General features: G+C 41.1%; 1 long non-coding RNA gene and 1 pseudogene across 1 annotated transcript in view; both read left to right on the plus strand.

The window, feature by feature from the left end:
• Positions 1-13,514: 13,514 nt before the first annotated feature.
• LOC148775274 (uncharacterized) overlaps positions 13,515-22,704 on the plus strand; it is a 44,688-nt gene continuing 35,498 nt past the window's right edge. The window contains exon 1 of the long non-coding RNA XR_016039264.1: positions 13,515-13,577. This is a non-coding gene — a long non-coding RNA (uncharacterized LOC148775274). The remainder of the gene's footprint in view (positions 13,578-22,704) is intronic.
• On the plus strand, positions 19,931-21,089 carry LOC148775275 (mitochondrial pyruvate carrier 2 pseudogene; annotated as a pseudogene).

Here is a 22,704-nt window from a genome sequence, read left to right on the forward strand (position 1 = left end):
TCTTTTCCAGTGAGTCAACTCTTCGCATGAGGTGGCAAACTATTGGAGTTTCAGCTTTAGCATCAGTCCCTCCAAATAACACCGAGAAATGATCTCCTTTAGAATAGACTGGACGGATCTCCTTGCAGTCCAAGGGGCTCTCAAGAGTCTTCTCCAACACCACAGTTCAAAAGCATCAATTCTTCGGCGATCAGCTTTCTTCACAGTCCAACTCTCACATCCATACATGACCACTGGAAAAACCATAGCCTTGACTAGACAGACCTTTGTTGGCAAAGTAATGTCTCTGCTTTTTTAATATGCTATCTAGGTTGGTCAAAACTTTCCTTCCAAGGAGTAAGCGTCTTTTAATTTCATGGCTGCAATCAGCATCTACAGTGATTTTGGAGCCCAAAAAAATAAAGTCTGACACTGATTCCACTGTGTCCCCATCTATTTCCCATGAAGTGATGGAACCAGATCTTAGTTTTCCAAATGTTGAGCTTCAAGCCAACTTTTTCACTCTCCTCTTTCACTTTCATCAAGAGGCTTTTTAGTTCCTCTTCACTTTCTGCCATAAGGGTGATGTCATCTGCATATCTGAGTTTATTGATACTTCTCCTGGCAATCTTGATTCCAGCTTGTGCTTCTTCCAGCCCAGCGTTCCTCATGATGTACTCTGCATATAAGTTAAATAAGCAGGGTGACAATATACAACTTTGACGTACTCCTTTTCCTATTTGGAACCAGTCTGTTATTCCATGTCCAGTTCTAACTGTTGCTTCCTGACCTGCATACAGGTTTCTCAAGAGGCAGGTCAGGTGGTCTGGTATTCCCATCTCTTTCAGAATTTTCCACAGTTTATTGTGATCCACACAGTCAAAGGCTTTGGCATAGTCAATAAAGCAGAAATAGATGTTTTTCTGGAACTCTCTTGCTTTCTCCATGATCCAGTGGATGTTGGCAATTTGATCTCTGGTGCCTCTGCCTTTTCTAGAACCTGATTGAACATCTGGAAGTTCACGGTTCACATATTGCTGAAGCCTGGCTTGGAGAATTTTGAGCATGACTTTACTAGTGTGTGAGATGAGTGCAATTGTGCGGTAGTTTGAACATTCTTTGGGATTGCCTTTCTTTGGGATTGGAATGAAAACTCACATTTTCCAGTCCTGTGGCCACTGCTGAGTTTTCCAAATTTACTAACATATTGAGTGCAGCACTTCACAGCATCATCTTTCAAGATTTGAAATAGCTCAACTGGAATTCTATCACCTCCACTCGCTTTGTTTGTAGTGATGCTTTCTAAGGCCCACTTGACTTCACATTCCAAGATGTCTGGCTCTAGGTGAGTGATCATGCCATCGTGATTATCTGGGTCGTGAAGATCTTTTTTGTACAGTTCTTCTGTGTATTCTTGCCACCTCTTCTTAATATCTTCTACTTCTGTTAGGTCCATGCCATTTCTGTCCTTTATTGAGCCCATATTTGCATGAAATGTTCCCTTGGTGTCTCTAATTTTCTTGAAGAGATCTCTTGTCTTTCCTGTTCTCTTGTTTTCCTCTATTTCTTTGCATTGATCACTGAGGAAGGCTTTCTTATCTCTCCTTGCTATTCTTTGGAACTCTGCATTGAGATGCTTATTTTTCCTTTTCTCCTTTGCTTTTCACTTCTCTCCTTTTCACAGCTATTTGTAAGGCCTCCCCAGACAGCCATTTTGCTTTTTTGCATTTCTTTTCCTGGGGATGGTCTTGATCCCTGTCTCCTATACAATGTCACGAACTTCCGTCCATAGTTCATCAGGCACTCTGCTGCTGCTGGCTGTTGCTAAGTCACTTCAGTAGTGTCCGACTCTGTGGGACCCCATAGACGGAAGCCCACCAGGCTCCCCCGTCACTGGGATTCTCAGCCAAGAACACTGGAGTGAGTTGCCATTTCCTTCTCCAAGGCATGAAAGTGAAAAGTGAAAGTGAAGTTGCTCGGTCATGTCCGACTCTTAGCGACCCCATGGACTGCAGTCTACTAGGCTCCTCTGTCCATGGGATTCTCCAGGCAAGAGTACTGGAGTGGGTTGCCATTTTCTTCTCCAATCAGGCACTCTAGGAAGTCCTAAATCTTGCTTGGGAGGCTTAAAAAAAAATCAACCCTAAGGATCCAGCCATCACTCAACACCCCACACAATTTTCTTTGGACATTCTGGGTCACTACTGTCCCTCCATGGCTCTTTCCACTCTTTCCCTCAATTTTTCTAATCCTTGTTTATAATCCTTCCATATCTATTTTGATGACAAGTACATGTATACTTTTCTGGGGACTTTAACTTAGCATGGAAGCCAGAGTTTAAGATCTGATATCTAAAATGTGGTATAGTGACAAATGCCCACATTTGATATGTGTGTTCCCCTGGCATCATCTTAGAAATTCCCATCAGACACGAGAAAAATTTTTCTCAGTAGTATTATCCATGATTGAGTAGTGGGTGTCTTTAAAATCATTAATTTCTAAATGCACTTTGGCTATCAGACTGTCAAAAGCCCTACCAGAGGATCCATTTAAAGATTAAACAGGAATGTATTTGAAGAGGTCTGCTTTTGCTATACCCAACCGCACTTTGTATTTCCATGATTCATTAGGTGTATCTAAGAAACAGAAGTTATGTTTTATTTAGCCTGCAGATAAAATATTACTGAGTAAGCAGTAACAGGGCTTCCCTGGTGGCTCAGGAGTAAAGAATCTGCCTGCTAAGGCAGGAGATGTGGATTCAATCCCTGGGTCAAGAAGATCTCCTGGAGAAGGAAATGGCAACCCACTCCAGTGTTCTTGCCTAGAAGGTCCCATGGACAGAGGAGCCTGGCAGACTATGGTCTATGGGGTTGCAAAAAGTTGGATGTGACTGAGTACATACAATAAGCAGATAATTAAGCAGAAACACGTTCTCTTTCAATCCATATTAAAAAATTTTCTAAGTTTTCTATTTGGGATAAATAATGAATTATCAACTTATTTTCATTTTCTTGTTCTTTTGTTCATGTCTTATTTTGTGCCAGGCACATGTGGGTGCTGTTAGGCCCTGGACAAGCAGCAGTGAACATCACAGGCGGATTGCTGCTTTGACCAGGCTTACAGTTATCAAAGAACCTGAATTCCTGAGATCCTCCTTTTCTTGATTCAATATGGAAAGGCTTCGGAGCTGGGATTGGGAATTAAGCTAGGAAAAGGGATAGGAGAGGATTGACGGGGGAGGCAAAGGCCAGATGGTGGAGGCTCAGGAATGTCTTGTAGGCAGACAGGTTCTAGCCTCTGAGTGGAGAAAGGAGAAGTCAGGTGAGGAACCTTGGGGGCCCACGGAGTTGGTGACCCACAGGCAAAGGGTTTGGGTACCAAGGGGCAGGAGTCTTGGCATCTCAGTCAGCTACAGCCGAGCACCCAAAGCAAGAAAGGAGCTGAAACAGGCTGGCTCAACTGACAGGACTTGAGGTTTGACATGGAGGGTTTTCGAGCATTTTTGTCAAGGCTGAAGGACAAGATCTCAGTTTTTCTGTTGTGCCCAGGTCACAGGTTGAAAAGGTGAAGGCAGGGGTTTGGTGGCGTTGTTCATCGAAGTTGAAGTTGCTGCATGTTGGTGGAGTTGAATTGCCCAGTTTCTGAATGATTACCTGAGCCATCTGCTCCTCAGCATTGGTGTCTTCTGGCCCTCACCCCGGGGCTCTCCCAACCAGCCAGCGTCACAGTTACAGCTCATGACTGTGCCCACTTCTCCAGGCATCTCTGCTTCCCCCGTCCCCGACTGACTAGGACTCTCACTGAAGAAAGTGCCAGCGCACAAACAGTGGCATTTTCAGTAAATCTCTGATGTCAGCCTTTTCTTACATGTCTTTTTTTTTCTGGAAAAAAAATTCAGAAGTTTTAACCTTTAATTTTAATTCACATATAAATAACTAAGGGGCTTCCCAGGTGGCACTAGTGGTAAGGAACCCGCCTGCCAATGCAGGAGACATAAGAGACACAGGTTCGATTCTTGGGTCAGGAAGATCCCTTGGAGGAGGGCATGGCCACCCACTCCAGTGTTCTTGCCTAGAGAATCCCCTGGACAGAGGAGCCTGGAGGGCTACAGTCCATAGGGTCACACAGAGTCAGACACGACTGAAGTGACTTAGCAGGCACACATGCATAAATAATTAAGATTGTTTGTTGCTATTGTTTATTTTTTGAGATCTTTTTTCTTTGGTAGCCTTTGCCCTGTTTATATTTACATTTGCCCTATTTAAATAGGCACACTTACACTTTCTTCCCTATACATCTTATATCTTTTACATAGACAGTACATCATATAATCCCATATGTGATTGTTCATTGGAAGGACTGATGTTGAAGCTGAAACTCCAGTATTTTGGCCACCTGATGCAAAGAGCTGACTCATTTGAAAAGACCCTGATGTTGGGAAAGATTGACGGCAGGAGGAGAAGGGGACGACACAGGATGAGAAGGTTAGGTGGCATCACCGACTCAATGGACATGAGTTTGGGTAAACTCCGGCAGTTGGTGATGGACAGGGAGGCCTGGTGTGCTGCGGTTCACGGGGTTGCAGAGTCGGACACGACTGAGCAACTGAAGTGAACTGAACCGAAGTATGTTATGTGACCATCCTTCTCTAGGAAGTGAAAACAGTGTTCAAAATAAAAACCAAGGTAGAGTGTGAATGCTGGGTTCTGGGTTTTATATGTGTGTGTGTTAGTCGCTCAGTCGTATCCAACTCTTTGTGACCCCATGGACTGTACAGCCTGCCAGGCTCTTCTGTCCATGGGATTTTCCAGGCAAGGATACTGGTGTGGGTTGCCATTTCCTTCTCCAGGGGATCATCCCGACCCAGGGATCGAACCCGGGTCTCCTGCATTGCAGTCAGATGCTTTACCGTCGGAGCTACTAGGGAAGCCCGGGTTTTATATAACACAAGGTAAAGGAAATCTGGTAGCTGGCATTCATAAAATTAGTTTAGATGTTCAAGTCCTACTCTGTGTTTCTTGGTTGCCCTAGCAACCCAGTGTACAGATAAACTCTGAAATAATGAAAACCCTGGAAAGAAGGTCAAATGCTCAAAACTATACTCTTATAAGGACTATAGCAATCACCTTGTTATAGCTCCTTCAAAAATTTTTTTTGAACAATATTTTTATTTTCTGGGTTGAGTTTTTCTTGTTAATAACTTGTTTTCTTAAAAAAAAAAAAATACTCCTACTCCGAGAAAATAGGTAACCACATTTATTCCTTCTACCTCTGAAAATAGAATCATCTCAGTTTCAAGGTGAATGACTGGATGCACTGAGATCGCCGTTTGTTCAACTCAAGCTTCAGACAGCAGCAACCCTGTAGCAACAGGCGTGATCAGACCGAAACAGGCCCTTGCAAAGGAAGCATCCTGAAATGTCTGTCCTGCTTTTGCCAGTTCCGGCTCGTCTGTGTTAGTTTAGTTCCTGTCTCCCCAGATTAGTTATCTTTCTATAACAATTTATAGAGAATCTTCAACTCGGGGACGTGACAGAGGAATCTGTTGGAATGACAGCACCTTTTACACCTAAAGTTTACTAAACAAGTAAGTTGAATATAAACATACAGGTGATTCTAAATACTCTGTGCTGTTGCTGTTTCGTCGCTAAGTCGTGTCCGACTCTGCCGCCCCATAGACTGTAGCCCGACAGGCTCCTCTGTCCATGGGATTTTTCAGGCAAGAATACTGGAGTGGGTTGATCTTCCCGACCCAGGGGTCGAACCCACATCTCCTGCGGTGGCAGGTGGATTCTTTACCACTGAGTCATCGGGAAAGCCCTTGAATACACTCTAGTTCTTTCTTACTGAGAAACTGGTAACAGTGCTTAGTGTGATTGTGGGAATTGTCTCAGCTACTGGACAGCCCAGATTCTCTTTTCCCAGGTTTTTAAATATATTTCTGGATATTTCATCCTACTTACCATAGAATGTCCACTTCTTGCTCTGGGGGCTGTTACTACTAACCTCAAAAAGTTTTCAGGCTTCACTTGCAATGTGTACAGACTATGTATAGAATTATTTGCCTCTCTCTATCTACTCTGTAAACTCTCCTCTAGGAAATACCATCATGTGTCCTGTGCCAAGTGTATATATATATATATATCCCGGGAAGTAACAGTAGAGGCAGCATTATTCTTTTTTTTTTCTTATTATCCTGTTCATTTAACTTCTATGCAGGGTACATCATGTGAAATGCCAGGCTGGGTGAATCCCAAGCTGGAATTAAGATTCCTGGGAGAAATAGCAATGACCTCAGATATGCAGAAGATACTACTTTAATGGCATAAAGTGAAGAGGAACTAAAGAGTTTCTTTTTTTATTATTATTATTGATACAGTTGTAATTTATTAGTTCAGTAATGTTAATATTTTGGAATTTTTCACTTAGCAAAGCTTTTTTGAGTTTTTTTTATTTTTTATTTTTCTTAACTAATTAATTTATTTTAATTGGAGGATAATTACTTTATAATATTGTGGTGGTTTTTGCCATACCTCGACACGAATCAGCCATGGGTACACACATGTGCCCCCATCCTGAACCTCCCTCCCACCTCCCTCCTCACCTCATCCCACTGGGTTGTCCCAGAGCACCGGTTTTGGATGCTCTGCTTCATGCATTGAACTTGTACTGGCCTTGTATTTTACATATGGTAATATACGTTTCATTGCTATTCTTTCAAATCATCCCAGCCTCACCTTCTCCCACATAGTCCAAAAGTCTGTTCTTTACATCTGTGTCTCTTTTGCTGCCTTGCATATAGGATCGTTGTTACATTCTTTCTAAATTCCATAAATATGTGTTAATATACTGTATTGGTGTTTCTCTTTCTGACTTACTTCTCTGGGTATAATAGGCTCCAGTTTCATTCCCCTCATTAGAACTAACTCAAATGCATTCCTTTTTATAGCTGAGTAACATTCCATGCTTTTGAACTGTGGTGTTGGAGAAGACTCTTGAGAGTCCCTTGGACTGCAAGGAGATCCAACCAGTCCATTCTAAAGGAGATCAATCCTGGGTGTTCTTTGGAAGGACTGATGCTAAAGCTGAAACTGCAATACTTTGGCTACCTCGTGCAACGAGTTGACTCACTGGGAAAGACTCTGATGCTGGGAAAGGTTGGGGGCGTGAGGAGAAGGGGACGACAGAGAATGAGATGGCTGGATGGCATCACCGACTTCATGGACATGAGTTTGAGTGAACTCCGGGAGTTGGTGATGGACAGGGAGGCCTGGCGTGCTGTGATTCATGGGGCCGCAGAGAGTCGGACACGACTGAGTGACTGAACTGAACATTCCATTGTGTATATGTACCACAATTCCTTATCCATTCATCTGCCAATGGACATCTAAGTTGCTTCCATGTCCTAGCTATTGTAAACAGTGCTGCAATGAACATTAAGGTACACGTGTCTCTTTCAATTCTGGTTTCCTCAGTGTGTATGCCCAGCAGTGGGATTGCTGGGTCACATGGCAGTTCTAGTTCCAGTTTTTTAAGGAATCTCCACACTGTTCTCCAATAATGGCTGTACTAGTTTGCATCCCACCAATAGTGTAAGATGGTTCCCTTTTCTCCATACCGTCTCCAACATTTATTGTTTGTAGACTTTTTGATGGTGGCCCTTCTGACCAGCATGAGATGATGCCTCATTGTGGTTTTGATTTGCATTTCTCTGATAATAAGTGATGTTGAGCATCTTTTCATGTGTTTATTGGCCATCTGCATGTCTTCTTTGGAGAAATGTCTGTTTAGTTCTTTGGCTCACTTTTTGATTGGGCTGTTTGTTTCCCTGGTATTGAGCTGCATGAGCTGCTTATATATTTTGGAGATTAATTCCTTGTCAGTGTTTTCATTTGCTATTATTTTCTCCCATTCTGAAGTCTGCCGTTTTGCTTTGCTTATAGTTTCCTTCGTTGTGCAAAAGCTTTTACGTTTAATTGGGTCCTACTTGTTTATTTTTGTTTTTATTTCCATTACTCTGGGAGGTGGGTCATAGAGGATCTTGCTGTGATTTATGTCAGAGAGTGTTCTGCCTATGTTTACCTCTAAGAGTTTTGTAGTTTCTGGCTTTACATTTAAATCTTTAATCCACGTGAGTTTATTTTTGTGTATGGTGTTAGAAAGTGTTCTAGTTTCATTCTTTTACATGTGGTTGACCAGTTTTCCCAGCACCACTTGTTAAAGATACTGTCTTTTCTTCATTGTATATTTTTGCCTCCTTTGTCAAAGGTAAGGTGTCCATAGGTGCTTGGTTTTTTTCTCTGGGCTTTCTATTTTGTTCCATTTATCTATATTTCTGTCTTTGGAGGCAGCATTATTCTCAGTGTCCAATATCTTGCAGGCTCCGTGTCACCTGCCTGTTGTATGTTTCCATTGCGCATCCTGCTGCCTCTGCCCCAAACTCAACATCTAAACTTGAACTAATCAGGGACTTCCCTTGTGGTCCAGTGGTTAAGACTCCATGCTTCCAGTGCAGAGGGTGTGGGTTTGATCTCTGGTTGGAGAACTAAGATCCCACATGCTACATGGTTTGGTCAAAAAAATAAAAATTGAAAAACAAAACAAAAAAATCCTTGAACTAATTCTTCCTAAAACCAGCTCTCTTCTTGATTTCCTACTTCTATTACATATTTTCCCAGTGACTCAGGCTTAAAGCTGTGAAACCATCTTTGATGCTTCATCTCCTTGGCCTCTGTTAGTCAACAAGCCCTGGCCATCCATACTTTGTAATCTCTTTCACAGTTGTATCTTTTACCCGACCACTGCCACCCTTCCAGTTCATGTCCTGTTACTTCATGGAGGCACCACTGTGATGGTCTCCTTGCCCGCTCCTTCAGGCTCACCCTCCTATGCTCTGGCCAGACGATTGGTGATCAGACACTGCTTTAATCATGTCACTCTTCTTCTCACATATTTCTAGTGGGTCCCTGTTGCTAACTGGATAAATTCCAAACTCCTTGATTTGGTGGGTAAGGATCCTGATGCCAAGCTATCTTCTTAATCTCATCTCTTAAGGAGATCAATCCTGGATGTTCATTGGAAGGACTGATGCTAAAGCTGAAACTCCAATACTTTGGCCACCTCATGTGACGAGTTGACTCACTGGAAAAGAGTCTGATGCTGGGAGGGATTGGAGGTGGGAGGAGATGGGGACGACAGAGAATGAGATGGCTGGATGGCATCACCGACTCAATGGACATGAGTTTGAGTGAACTCCGGGAGTTGGTGATGGACAGGGAGGTCTGGCGTGCTGTGATTCACGGGGTCACAAAGAGTCGGACACAACTGAGCAACTGAACTGAACTGAACCTCAGCCCCAGTGAGATGTCATCTACTTGCCCTTTCTTCAACGTACCCTGTCCATCCCACCCCCTCACCAGTGGCCAAGCCATTTCTTTCACTTGGTTGACTAACTCAGTTGTCATTCCTAACTTCCTTTTTTCTCTGGTCACTTTCCACTCTAGAAGCTGGAAACACTGAATGTCATCTTTCCCAACCTCCCTTGCAACTTGGGTCAGTCATGTGTCACAGTGGAACACTTTCAATGTCATCACATTTATTGTACTGCTGTTCTACTTCTAGAAAAATTATAGTAAATAGTGTAGGAATGTGGGTTAAATAAAATGTCATGATGGGGGCTTAGAGCCTAAAGAGGAATAGTGCTATGGTTTCTAGTTTACTCAGCTGAATTAAAGATTTCCAGTTTAGAAACATAGCACCAGTTTTTGAGAAGTTCAATTTTTTTCCTCCCTCTCTCTCTCTCTTTCTCTTTCTTTGATTTAATGGAAATAGATGAAGGAGGTGGGATTGTTTGTTTGACATCTGGGAGTAACAGGAAGGCTCTTCTTTACCTCTTCTGGTTTAAAAAAAAAAGGTGGTTTTATTTGCTAATGATTTAGAAGCTACATTCTATTTGCTTGATTGCTATGGACCTGCACAGAGGTGCTGTTGACTAGTAGTCATAAAACTCAAAGACTTCTTGTTTACTTGAATTTCAGCAGGTTCTTTCACAAGGATGTTAAGGTTTTTTTGTTGTTTTTTTTTGAATGTGCTTTGGGGGTTACCAAGTCAAATAGTGCGACCCATAAACTCTTGAACTTAAGTCCATGAAGCAGTAACTATAGAAACTGAAAGGGTCATTTAGAAAGGCTGCTAACAGTTAAAGACACCTGTGGTGAACACCAAAAAAGAGAGAAGGAAAGACTGTCAACCCTCAGTCCACTCCTTGAGCAATTTTACTTCTGTTTCTTACCAGTGAAGTGGAACCTAATTTTGAAGTAAAATGTCTGAACAAAAGAGTTACAATGTAGCAATAGCTGTGGCGGTCAGATTAAGCCCTCCCTTTTAACCTCAGATGTTGTTTGATGCCTTCACACATTTAAGCAATTCAGCTTCATAATCAATCCTTTGCTAAAGGTTCTCATGAAAATACCACCCCCTGAACCATTTCAACCCTGGCATTTGTGAAAGATGTCAGTTTCTAAAAGGAAATGCAGTCATATTTGCTAAACCCTCATCACATGCTTCACCACGGTAGAGTTAGGAGCTAGTGTTTTAGGTACATGCCTTTCAAAGCCAAACTCTAATCCTAAATATATCCCAATATATAGAAGAGTGACTATAAGTAACCAGTGAAGAACCAAGAGCAGAAAGGAGGAGTCAAAGGAGGCAAAAGGCCCCTGAAAGGGATGTAAAGTAGGAGGGAGGGCACAGTCAGGAGAACTGAAGTCCCATTCCTTCCGCTGCCACCAGGGTTCTTGCAACAATTCAAAAATACACAGTATTGGGTTAGGGAGGCCGATGTAGATAAAGCCTTCTGATGGAAAGCTGGTCTTGATAAATATTTAAATAGCTCTCTGAGTATGACAGAAGACCAGGGGACCAAAAGCTTCCCTTCTTCAGGTGGGATGGGGGATGTTCTAACAGAGATGGTGAGATTCAAGCTGGGTCTTGAACGATGAGTAAGACTGTCACAGCTGGAGTTGCAGTCCTGTGCCACAGCTCACATGGGAGCAATGACGACAGCATAGGAAAGCCAGACTCAGCTCACACACCAGACTGAGACCTTCACCCTTTTGGTCCACCTGTAAGTCAGTCGGTTAGGTGTCTGCCATCTGAGCAAGAGGGAGAATGATTTGAGTGAAGGTCAGGGCTTCTGGGTAAAGCCCACCCCTGCCCCTTCTCCACAGGTGTTGGCCTGAGCCCCTTTCATGGCGGACAGCATGGAATACCCCTCCACCTCCTCAGTTTCTCCATCCTCACCTGTGCTTCCATGTCCTTCCTGCAGTGGACACCTATTCTTTTTTTCTACATAGGACCCTTCCCTCTTTCTGGGATTGATACGCTTTGAAGGGGGGCACTTTTTCCTCCCTCCATGCCGAGCACATGGATTGCCAGTCACAGCATCCTGAAGCCCTGGAAACAGCTGTTGTGTTAGGATCAGTCAGCAGGTGTAAGACTGGAACCAGTCCTGAGATTTTTCACACAGAACACAGGCAAAGAGATTTAGTCTCTTTGATTTTGGAGGTATAAACGTGGAAGCTATTGATGGATGAAACTGATATAAGAGAATAAAGTTGAAATAGAAAACCAGAGATGAGAACTCAAAATGGCAATGCTTAAATTGTAGTAAAGTTTTCCTGAGGTTCAAATAAGCTTGTACAACACTGCTATATTCAAAATGGATAACCAACAAGGACCTACCGTATAGCACAGGGGACTCTGCTCTATGTTGTGTGGCAGTCTGGATGGGAGCAAAGTTTGGGGGAGAATGGATACATGTGTATGTATGGCTGAGTCCCTTTGCTGTGCGCCTGAAACTATCACAACATTGTTAATTGACTATACCCCAATACAAAATAACAAGTTTAAATAAAAAAAAAAAAGAAGCTTGTACATTCTCCTCCGAGACTTCCAGTAAATCTCCTTTTTGTCTTTGATTAGCATAGGGTCCTGTCACTTGCAATGAGCATCCCAGGGCTGCTATAACCAGGTACTAGAGATCAAGTGGGTTAAAACAACAGAAATTCATTCTCTCATTCCTGGAGGCTAGAAGTTAAAATCAAAAGTGTCAGCAGGGCCATGCTCCCTCCAAAGCCTCTAACTGGAGGATCTTGCCTTTCCTCTCCCCAGCTTCTGGTGGCCTAGGTATTTGCTGGTCTTTGGTAGTGTAACTCCTGCCTTTGGAGTGCTTCATTAGCAGATTTTATGGAGAATTATAGCCAAGGCAAAAAGACCATCCGAGAGTGAGTGCATACCGTTTAGAAGACAAAGTGATGAAATTCCTTTGATAATCCACTCACTATTTATTAGGAACTTAATTTTGTTGTTGTTGTTCAGTTGCTAAGTCGTGTCCGACTCCTTGCAACCCCAGGGACTGCAGCACACCAGTGAACCTTATATCACAGGAAATAAAACTTTTTGAGGGTTGGTACCAGTCCTTTCAAATCTTCAGAGAAGCAGAAACTTCAAAAAAGCCTGAATCTGCTTTTTGTTTTCATGAGTCATTCTGTAAGGAAGACAAATTTCAGACTTATCACACACACACACACACACACACACACACACACACACACACACACACACATTTTCTCCATAAGAATGGGTGGCAAACCAACAAATACACACACAGCCTGGCATGAGGCCTGCCTTCTGCTTTGTAGACAGTGCCCAGCTAATTTCTCCTAGAGTACAAGACGAAAGAAAGAAAGAAATCACCTCCTTCAATCATTACAGCAAAGCTCTTTGTGATGTGTTTTAATCCACACCTAGAAGGTGTGAATTAAACTAGAAGATATTAAGTGTACCCAATAGCTTTCAATTTGTGCCAGCCTGCTTCTCCCTTCAGTCTTTCTCCATGGGTAAATTCTTACCAGCAGAACAGTCTACTGCTCTTCACTTGCTTTGATATAATCTCTAGTGGCCAGGAGGGTAACCATTGCTGGCTTGTTTGTATTTATCTTAGGGGCTAGGTGGAGGAAATTGGACACAATAATTAATTCAGCTTCATTGCCCAGGGGTACGTCAAGAAACCTGAACTTGAATCTCAGGTTGCAGAAACACAGTTCAAAGAGAACATGATATTCCTTCTCCCTTGTCATTTTGCTGATAGAATTGTAAAGCTAAGTGGAAGATTATTCCCTAATGTATTCCATTCACTCTAAACATCCTCCACTCTTAGAAGCGGCAAAACTGAAAGTAAAATGATACCACCAGTGAATTTCCTTGATTTAGAACACTACCAGCACAAGTCCAGTTTGAACTTTTCAAGTGATCTTTGACAAGCAAAAGCTGGATCCTTCTACTGATTGCCCCTCCATGAAAAACATACTGTACAGTGGGACTGTAGGGTTTTTTTTTCACAAGCAGTTTTATAATGGAAAAACCCTGTGACCTTAACCTTACAAAAAGTTGAAAAACACAGACAGGCTTTATGTTGAGCATCAACAAAAAATACCTAACTACCAGGCTTATTTCCTGGCCAATGCATTTGATGTGTTTGTGAAGCCTCGTAAAGTGTTACCAGCAGCTGTGACTGTATGGAAAGTCTCCTTGGGCAGGTTGGTACATGACTTCAGCCTTATTTAGAGTTGTCATCAGCTCCTTGCAGGATACTGGCATTTCACAGTGCTCTGGGATGCAGTTATGCTTTCCAGGGTGCAGTCATCAGCCCCTGCATGATTGTTTCTTGGACTTTTGGTGATGCTTGTTAAATAGGTGCATAAGAAAATTTTCCTCTTGACTGCAAGCTACAAAACATCATCTCCTCTCCTCTCTCTCTCTCTCTTTTTTTTTCAATAGAAAAGCAATATGTGTTCTGTTTTTAATTTGGAAAAAAATTTTCGATCATCTCATCACTTCTTACATCCACTGTTAATGTCCTCGTTATAACTTCACAACTTATTTGTGTGCCTTGGTTCTTAGGTGACAAAGTTGGGTGTTTGTACAAAGTATACAATTTTGTGTTCTACTTTTTGGGGAAAGATTATATCTACACTTTTGTTCACCTTTAGAGTTATTTTAGTAACTTCAAACTTAAAGTGTTGGCCTCATAGCTTACCTGTTTAATTTGCCACCCCCCCCCAGTCCAACACAAACATTTTCTTCTGATTTTATAAACAACTTTATAATCATCATCTCTGTGCAAAAAGAATAGCAAATTCCAAAAATACAAGGGATTGCAAATTATTAATATTTATAACTCTTGGATCAGCCTTCTAGTTACTTTCCAAAAGAGTTCTGTTAATTTATATGCACGAATTATATGCAGAGTACCTAGTTATTTTATCACACGCCTTTCTTGCCATTGGATTTTGTGATATTTTTAATGGCTTCTCTAATTTAATTGATGTCTACAACAGTGCCCAGAAAAGTTCTTTTCCCCATAATTTGGGTTCACTATTTGTGTTTCTTCTCTTATAAACAGTCTTTTTGTGCTCTTTCCCACATACCTATCAGTGTCTTAATGTTTTTCTTATGGATTTGTCAGAGCTCTTACTATTTAATATTTGGTCTGCTATTTGCTATAAATATTTGTTTTACTTTTAAACTTACACACCCAGATTTTAAGATTTTTACTGTAACCAAACCTGTGTATTTTCCCTTATTGACTTCTGTTGCTTTTAAGCTTAGGAATCTCTTCTCCATGCGTAAAGGGGACAAATATTTTCTTTCAAATTTTCTGATTAACTCTTTAAGTTATGTGGAATTAGTGTTCACAATGATGTACTGACCTAAAATGTTTTTTCAATAGTTAGCCAATATGTTTATTCATTTGCTGAATATTTATAATGTTGTCTGGTATAGAGGTAATTCTTACATGTGAGGGTCAATCTGTTCTGTTTTGAGTTTCTCAGATGGTGCTAGTAGTAAAGAACCTGCCTGCCGATGCAGGAGATGTAAGACACCCTGGGTCGGGAAGATTCCCTGGAAGAGGGCATGGCAACCCACTCCAGCAAGCCTGGAGAATCCTATGGACAGAGGAACCTGGAGGGCTGTGGTCCATAGGGTCGGAAAGAGTTGGGCATGTCTAAAGACACACATGCATGCACTGTTATGTTTTACTGAACTATTGGTTTAAAGACATAGCTGAAATTATTGTAGCTTAATAATGTACTGGCACAAGCCGTATGCCTCCAGAAATAACATTTTCTTTCAGCAGAATGCCTCTTGGACTGTACTACATAAACTTCATGGAGCATACTTTTTGGTACAATATTTTTTTTCACCACTGGTTACTTACATAGAAAAATTTGATGTTTTTCCATTAAACTCAATATGAAATTTTAAGCAAAATTATGACTAGAATAAGTCTTGAGTGAAATAAAATTAGTAGAATATCAGAGTCATGTTGATACCATAATGTGTAAACCATTTTGGAAAGCACACTAAGTGACTGCAAAGCGAGTTACATTTGGGATATTACATTACAAAGCAAAAGTTTGTTACTAACCCTACTGTTTGGTGAGAAAGTGATGTTCTAAACATATATACTAACCTAATGTATCTGATATACAGGTATTTTACTTTGTTGTGGTTTATGTTAGGGAAATTAGTTGGGTGTTTTATGTTGATATATCAACCATAAACTTTTTCACATTAAAATAGTGGTAAATAGGCTCTCAGTCAGCATTTTTTGGGGGCAGTAAGTCTGATTATCAAGAACAAATTATTGACTTAGCTGAGGGGTCCCTGTTCTTTATTATCTCGCAGGACCAGAACTGCCCTACAATTATTTCTCTTTTCTAAATATTTTTTCTTCTCTTTTTCAACTTTTTAAAAACTGAACCATTGAGAGTAAGTTGTTTACATGATGCCTCCAAATACCTTAGGACGGAATTCCTGTAAACAATGAATTTCCCATTTAATGCTTCCCCAGAAAAGATCAAAATCAGTAAATTAACACTGATGTGCTGCTACCATCTAAGCCATAAGACTCCAGACAGATTTTGTCCCTTGTCCCCAAATTGCTATTTATAGTAAAAGAATGTAGTTAAGAATCATTTTTTTGGTCATGTCTCTTTGTGTATGTGCATGTTGCTGTGTCTTAATAAAGCTCTATACCTACAGCTGTGGTGTGATTCTCTGTGGTTCTTGGCTTTTGACCTTTGGGTTCTTGGTACTGCCTTCTAAGTCATTCTTCATTTTCCATAAAAAATAGCCTATGTTTTTTGCGGAGTAAATTTCTCCATCTAAATCCTTCTTCTGTTAGTTTAGGAGTCCAAAGCCCTCTTTTAATTTGATGTTGTCTGTGACCCTTTCATTCCAAGATGGTTAATTCCTTTAAAAATATTGTGGGATTCCTGTATATCAAACTATAATCCATTTTCTTAGATCAGAGACATGACCACAAATCCTTTTGAGCAGGGCTCTTCTCTGCCTTTGGCTTTTGGGAAATCTGCTTAAGGATGTTACAATAGCCTAAAGATTACCAGAATCTCTATTGTTTAATAGAGAAGGGTGATAAGGTACACTCTTCAAAACTTTTGTCTGATAGGGCCTATCAACTTAAAATGTTTCTTAGATCTTATCAAAGGGATTTATGCTTGCAGCTTTGACTTCATCTTTACCCTGAGTCTTTGTTTTACTGCCCTTTTAAAAATTTTTACCTGGGTACTATTTCTTGCTTTGAAAGTATTTTCTTAGCTAGATCTGTGTTCTAGATCTTTTTTTGAAGCCAGCAAGTCTTGGGTTCTGTTTCCTCTAAATTCTGCTAAAAAATTTAACAATCTATTTGGCTAATTTCTCCCCATCTCTGCTTTATTGTCTGCAGATATAAGAATTATTTGGCAGTCTGCCTGGAAATCTACTTGTTGAGATCCACTAATGTCTTAGGCACATCTTATATTTTCCAAAACATGTTAGGTGACAATTTCACTAAACCTACTATGAATAAAAAATAGGGGTTGCCCTCTTGCCAAACCTCAATAATAACCTCCTTTCTCCATTAACACTCTCTTTCAGTCTCAGCCCACTGTCCAGTTTCAAAGTCAATGCCACATATTTTCCATTGTTATAATGAGAGCAACTACATCTGCTCCTGTTTTCGATTGCTGCGTTACAAACTACCACAAAATTATGTTTCCCAAACAGCTATTTTATTTACTCAGAATTTGGGTGATCTCAACTGGGCAACTTGTGTTTCTAATCCGTTTGTTGTCAGTTGGGGTCACTAAGGTTGAGTATCCACTCACAAGATGGCTCACATATCTTGCTCACATGTTTAGCATCTCAGCACTTCTTTTTTTTTTTTTAATTTATTGGAGGCAAATTACCTTACATTAATATATTGGTTGGTTTTGCCATATATGGACATGAATCCGTCCCGGGTGTACATGTGTTCCCTTTCTTGAACCCCCCTCCCAGCTCCCTCTTCCCCATATCCTCCCTCCAGGTCATCCCCGTGCACCAGCCCCAAGCACCCTGTATCATGCGTCAAACCTGGACTGGTGATTCATTTCACATATGGTAATATACATGCTACAATGCCATTCTCCCAAATCATCCCACCTTCACCCTCTCCCACAGAGTCCCAAAAACTATATACGTATGTCTCTTTTGCAGTCTCGTATACAGGGTTAATGTTACCATCTTTCTAAATTCCATATATATGCATTAGTATACTGTATTGATGTTTTTCTTTCTGGCTTACTTCACTCTGTATAATAGGCTCCAGTTTCATCCACCTCATTAGAACTGATTCAAATGCATTCTTTTTGATGGCTGAAAAATACTCTATTGTGTATATGTACCAAAGCTTTCTTATCCATTCATCTGCAGATGGACATCTAGGTTGCTTCCATGTCCTAGCTATTATAAACAGTGGTGCAATGAATATTGGAGTACATGTGTCTCTTTCCATTCTGGTTTCCTCGGTGTGTATGCCCAGGAATGCGATTACTGGATCATATGGCAGTTCTATTTCCAGTTTTTTGAGGAATCTCCACACTGTTCTCCATAGTGGCTGTACTAGTTTGCATTCCCACCAACAGTGTAAGAGGGTTCCCTTCTCTCCACACCCTCTCCAGCATTTATTGCATGTAGACTTTTGGATAGCAGCCATTCTGACTGGTGTGAAATGGTATCTCATTGTAGTTTTGATTTGCATTTCTCTGATCATGAGGGATGTTGAGCATTTTTTCATGTGTTTGTTAGCCATCTGTATGTCTTCTTTGGAGAAATGTCTGTTTAGTTCTTTGGCCCATTTTTTGATTGGGTCATTTATTTTTCTGGAATTGAGCTGCAGGAGCTGCTTGTATATTTTGGAGATTAATCCTTTATCAGTTGCTTCATTTGCTATTATTTTCTCCCATTCTGAAGGCTGTCTTTTCACCTTGCTTATAGTTTCCTTTGCTGTGCAGAAGCTTTTAATTTTAATTAGATTCCATTTTTTAATTTTGCTTTTATTTCCAGTATTCTGGGAGGTGGGTCTTGGAGGATCCTGCTGTGATTTATGTTGGAGAGTGTTTTGCCTACGTTCTCCTCTAGGAGTTTTATAGTTTCTGGTCTTATATTTAGCTCTCTAATCCATTTTGAGTTTATTTTGGTGTATGGTGTTAGTAAGTGTTTTAGTTTCATTCTTTTACAAGTGGCTGACCAGTTTTCCCAGCACCACTTGTTAAAGAGACTGTCATTTCTCCATTTTATATTCTTGCCTCCTTTGTCAAAGATAAGGTGTCCATAGGTGCATGGATTTATCTCTGGGCTTTCTATTTTGTTCCATTGATCTATATTTCTGTCTTTATGCCAGTACCATACTGTCTTGATGACTGTGGCTTTGTAGTAGAGCCTGAAGTCCGGCAGGTTAATTCCTCCAGTTCCATTCTTCTTCCTCAAGATTGCTTTGGCTATTCGAGGTTTTTTGTATTTCCATACAAACTGTGAGATTATTTGTTCTAGTTCTGTGAACACCACATGGTGCGAGACCAAGAAGTGCTGAGCATCTCAGCACCATGTGGTGTCTCATTCTCCAGGTCCTCTTCACAGGGCTTTTACTTCTCCCAGCATGGTGCTCTCAGGGTGGCCATACTTCTTCCTGGAGGATGACTTCTGTGAATGAGTGTTCCAAATGACAGAAAGCAGAAGCCATCAGTTTCCTAAGGCCTGGGCCCCAAGATGGTCAGAGTGTCATCTTCACCATGTTCTGTCCTTTAGAGCAGTCACAGAGCCCAGCTAGGTTCAAGTGGAAGAGACACTTGCAGTGAGAGAAGTGCCAACATCTTTGTGACCATCTTTAACCCACCTTAGAGCTGAATCTTTGTTCTCCTTACTCTAACAGGTCAGGGAATTCTGAACCAGAAGACAGACCAATATGACTGAAGCCCAAGTCTATCCTCCTTAACTGGTGTATTATTATCTTGGTGTCACTTTCTTTCTCTGATCATCTGTTTCCTCATTTATAAATACAGTAGGATATTAATACTCCATAATTTAAGATTCATGGCTACATTTATATTAGAATCATCCTGAAGGTTCGTGACATAAAATAATGTGCCATTTGGTTGAGGTATCCATTTAAATTATGTTTATCCGGAGGCTGCTATACCTAGTCAACTTATTAACATCTGCATACAACTCAATAGAGCTTAGTTTTCTCCTTAATGTTATGTCAGTTATTTTCATGGTTTTGGTTAAAATTTATTTTCTTAGAGAAAAACATTCAATAAGAAAATGTAGCTCTTAACAAAAGTTTTGAATAAATAAAATAGAAGGGTGTTTAATTGACTGAGCGACTTCACTTTCATGTTTCACTTTCATGCATTGGAGAAGGAAATGGCAACCCACTCCAGTGTTCTTGCCTGGAGAATCCCAGGGGTGGCGGAGCCTGGTGGGGTCTATGGGGTCGCACAGAGTCGCACAGAGTCAGACACGACTGAAGCGACTTAGCAGTAGCAGTAGCAATTTCATTGCATCTAGCAATACTATAATAGGAATGAGTATACCATCAAATTCAATCTGCCATTTGTTAATTTAAGATACATAATGCAGGGTCTACTTCTCTGCTATATTTTCAACTTTGGGATTCCCACGATCTCTACATATATCTATTGTGAGAAACAGGAGTCTACTACAATGATAACATCTATTTCACAGAGTTGCTAAAATAATAAATGAGATATAATGTGTAGCCTGCCAGGCTCCTCTGTCTATAGAATTCTCCAGGCAAGAATACTAGAGTGGGTAGCCATTGCCTTCTCCAGGGGATCTTCACAACTCAGAGATCAAACCCGGGTCTCCTGCATTGTAAGCAGATTCTTTGCCATCTGAGCCACCAGGGAAGACCACAAAAATAATCATCAGCCTAAAACATGCTGTTTCCCTAGAACATGGGTTCTTGGAGATAAAGACTTTAGTATATTTCTCTTTAAGTCACTGGTACATAGCTTAGTGCCTGCACGTTTTTCTGACCATGTTTGACAGAAATGTAATTCAAATGAGCATAAGCAAAAATGAGAATCTGTTGCTTTACTCTATCAAAGAAAGCATGATAAAACTGAGAACTCTGAGCACAAACCAAAGGGTGGTTGGCAAGGGGCAGGCTGAACTGTGGGAAGGGCACCCTACTCTCCCCTAAGAGAGTAGGGCATGAAGCATTGAGTCAGGGGGAAATGACCAGCTGCCCCTCACCGCCAGCTAGGAACAAGCACGTGGCCACTCTCCCACAAAGCTGCCCACGATCACTCATCCATAGAAATGTCAGCCACCGGCATCCAGGGCCTGCAGGCCACCTACCACCAGGTCCCTGATGAAGTGGAGTTCCTCCTGCCTGAGAAATTGAGGCTGTTGTACAATCACCCAGCCGGTCCCACAGTGTTTTTTCTGGGCTCCAATTAAGAAATGAAGATTGGTGTGCGCTGAACTGGCTGGCATGGCCAGACCTGCAGAAAAAATCAGCACAGCTGAAGCTACTGTTCTGGCTACAGGGTTTGATTTGGTCAAGATAATCACTTGTAATTATTCCAAAAAACTGGAGTCTGCTTGCTATTAATTTCTTTGCCAGGACAGAAGGAGCCTCTGAGCTCTCTCATATTTGAAGATATAACCAAGAACTAAAAGCTAAAGCAAACAAATAAGAGTAGCTGATCACCCTAACAATCTTGATGTGGACATAGCCACTGAGACCTAGTCTGATTTATTATCTGGTTGTTGATAAGGTGATGCTAACTGTGCTAACGTTTATCAGGCATAAACTCTAACTATAATCAGGAGATAGTATTGATATTTGATTCAACAGGAAAATGTAGCAAACTTTTAATAAGACAAACAAAAAACAAAACTGTGGGAAGAGTAGTTGGTTCAAAGGAATAACTAGAAGATTTCCTCAAATCTACCAGGAGCTATATCTTTCATTTCTTTCCTCTTTGCAAATTGATTACATTCATCTTCCAAGTCTTACATCCTGCAGCTTTCAACCTTTCTTTCACCAAGCCCAACAATCTTGGATTTTCTTTGTCAATCTTAGATCAGGTGACAATCTCTGTATCAATCAAATACGTTAATTTTTAAACTTCAGTGAGTTTTATAATTGGCCCACTCATAAGTCATTTCACTATGATCAGGGGGTCATACAAACACACAGTAAGATGCCAAGGTAGTCACAAGGAAGAGGCAATATAAGTTATAAGATGAGAAGACGCTGTAGAGGTGGTTTCCTCAGCAGACAGTGCCACAAATTTCTAATAATCTTGACATTTGATAAAATAAAAATTGCTTACTGTCTGTTATTTCATATTATAGCCCCAAAATATACTCTAAATGTCATAGCTGTGTCAAAGTCCATTAAGGCCTTAGCCAGTGTTGCACAATCAGATAAGACATTATCACAATTACCACATAACTAGTTCTCTCCACCACAGGAACTACTGCATTGGCTTTCAATTTCTTTGTCTTGGCTCTGACTCCATGCTCGGAAGTCAGCAAGTCATGGGAAAAGATCAGGCATTTAGCACTCTTCTCTAATATGCTGGCAGGGAAACACTGGCTAGCTTATACCTTCAGAATTTCAGTAACCTATCAAGTAAAAGATAAGTTCTATAAATTATGACCCATTATTGGCATTACTGCCATGCAGGTAGGGACTATAAACTGTGGTCAGATTCTGCTATTTCAGCAACAAACTGTTCACCTGCCACTTACTCAAGAAGCGTTTATTAAACCTCTGTTTACCTCTCTGGGAAGGATCCCCACACACATTCTCTGTGGTCACTGGCTCTGTCTTTCAGAAATATTTATTAAAGAAGCACTTACTGAGCACCTGCCAAGCTCTGAAGAACAAAAGCTACACATAAATAAATAATTTGAATGCCAAGTGATAAGTTTAGTGATGGATATGCAAAGGCTTGGGGTAAGTCAAGTAAGAACACTTAATCATCCTGGAAGCCAGCACTGACTTGTTTGAGATGGCACTTGAATCATCTTAAGCAGTTCAGTTCAGTTCAGTCGCTCAGTCGTGTCCGACTCTTTGTGACCCCATGAATCACAGCACACCAGGCTTCCCTGTCCATCACCAACTCCCGGAGTTCACTCAAACTCATGACCATAGAGTCTGTGATGCCATCCAGCCATCTCATTCTCTGTTGTCCCCTTCTCCTCCTGCCCGCAATCCCTCCCAACATCAGAGTCTTTTCCAGTGAGTCAACTCTTCGCATGAGGTGGCCAAAGTATTGCAGTTTCAGCTTTAGCATCAGT

The sequence above is a fragment of the Moschus berezovskii genome, chromosome 16 (genome assembly GCF_049115385.1).
Source record: "Moschus berezovskii isolate FMDL1 chromosome 16, NW_MosBer_1.0, whole genome shotgun sequence".
Lineage (NCBI taxonomy): Eukaryota > Metazoa > Chordata > Mammalia > Artiodactyla > Moschidae > Moschus > Moschus berezovskii.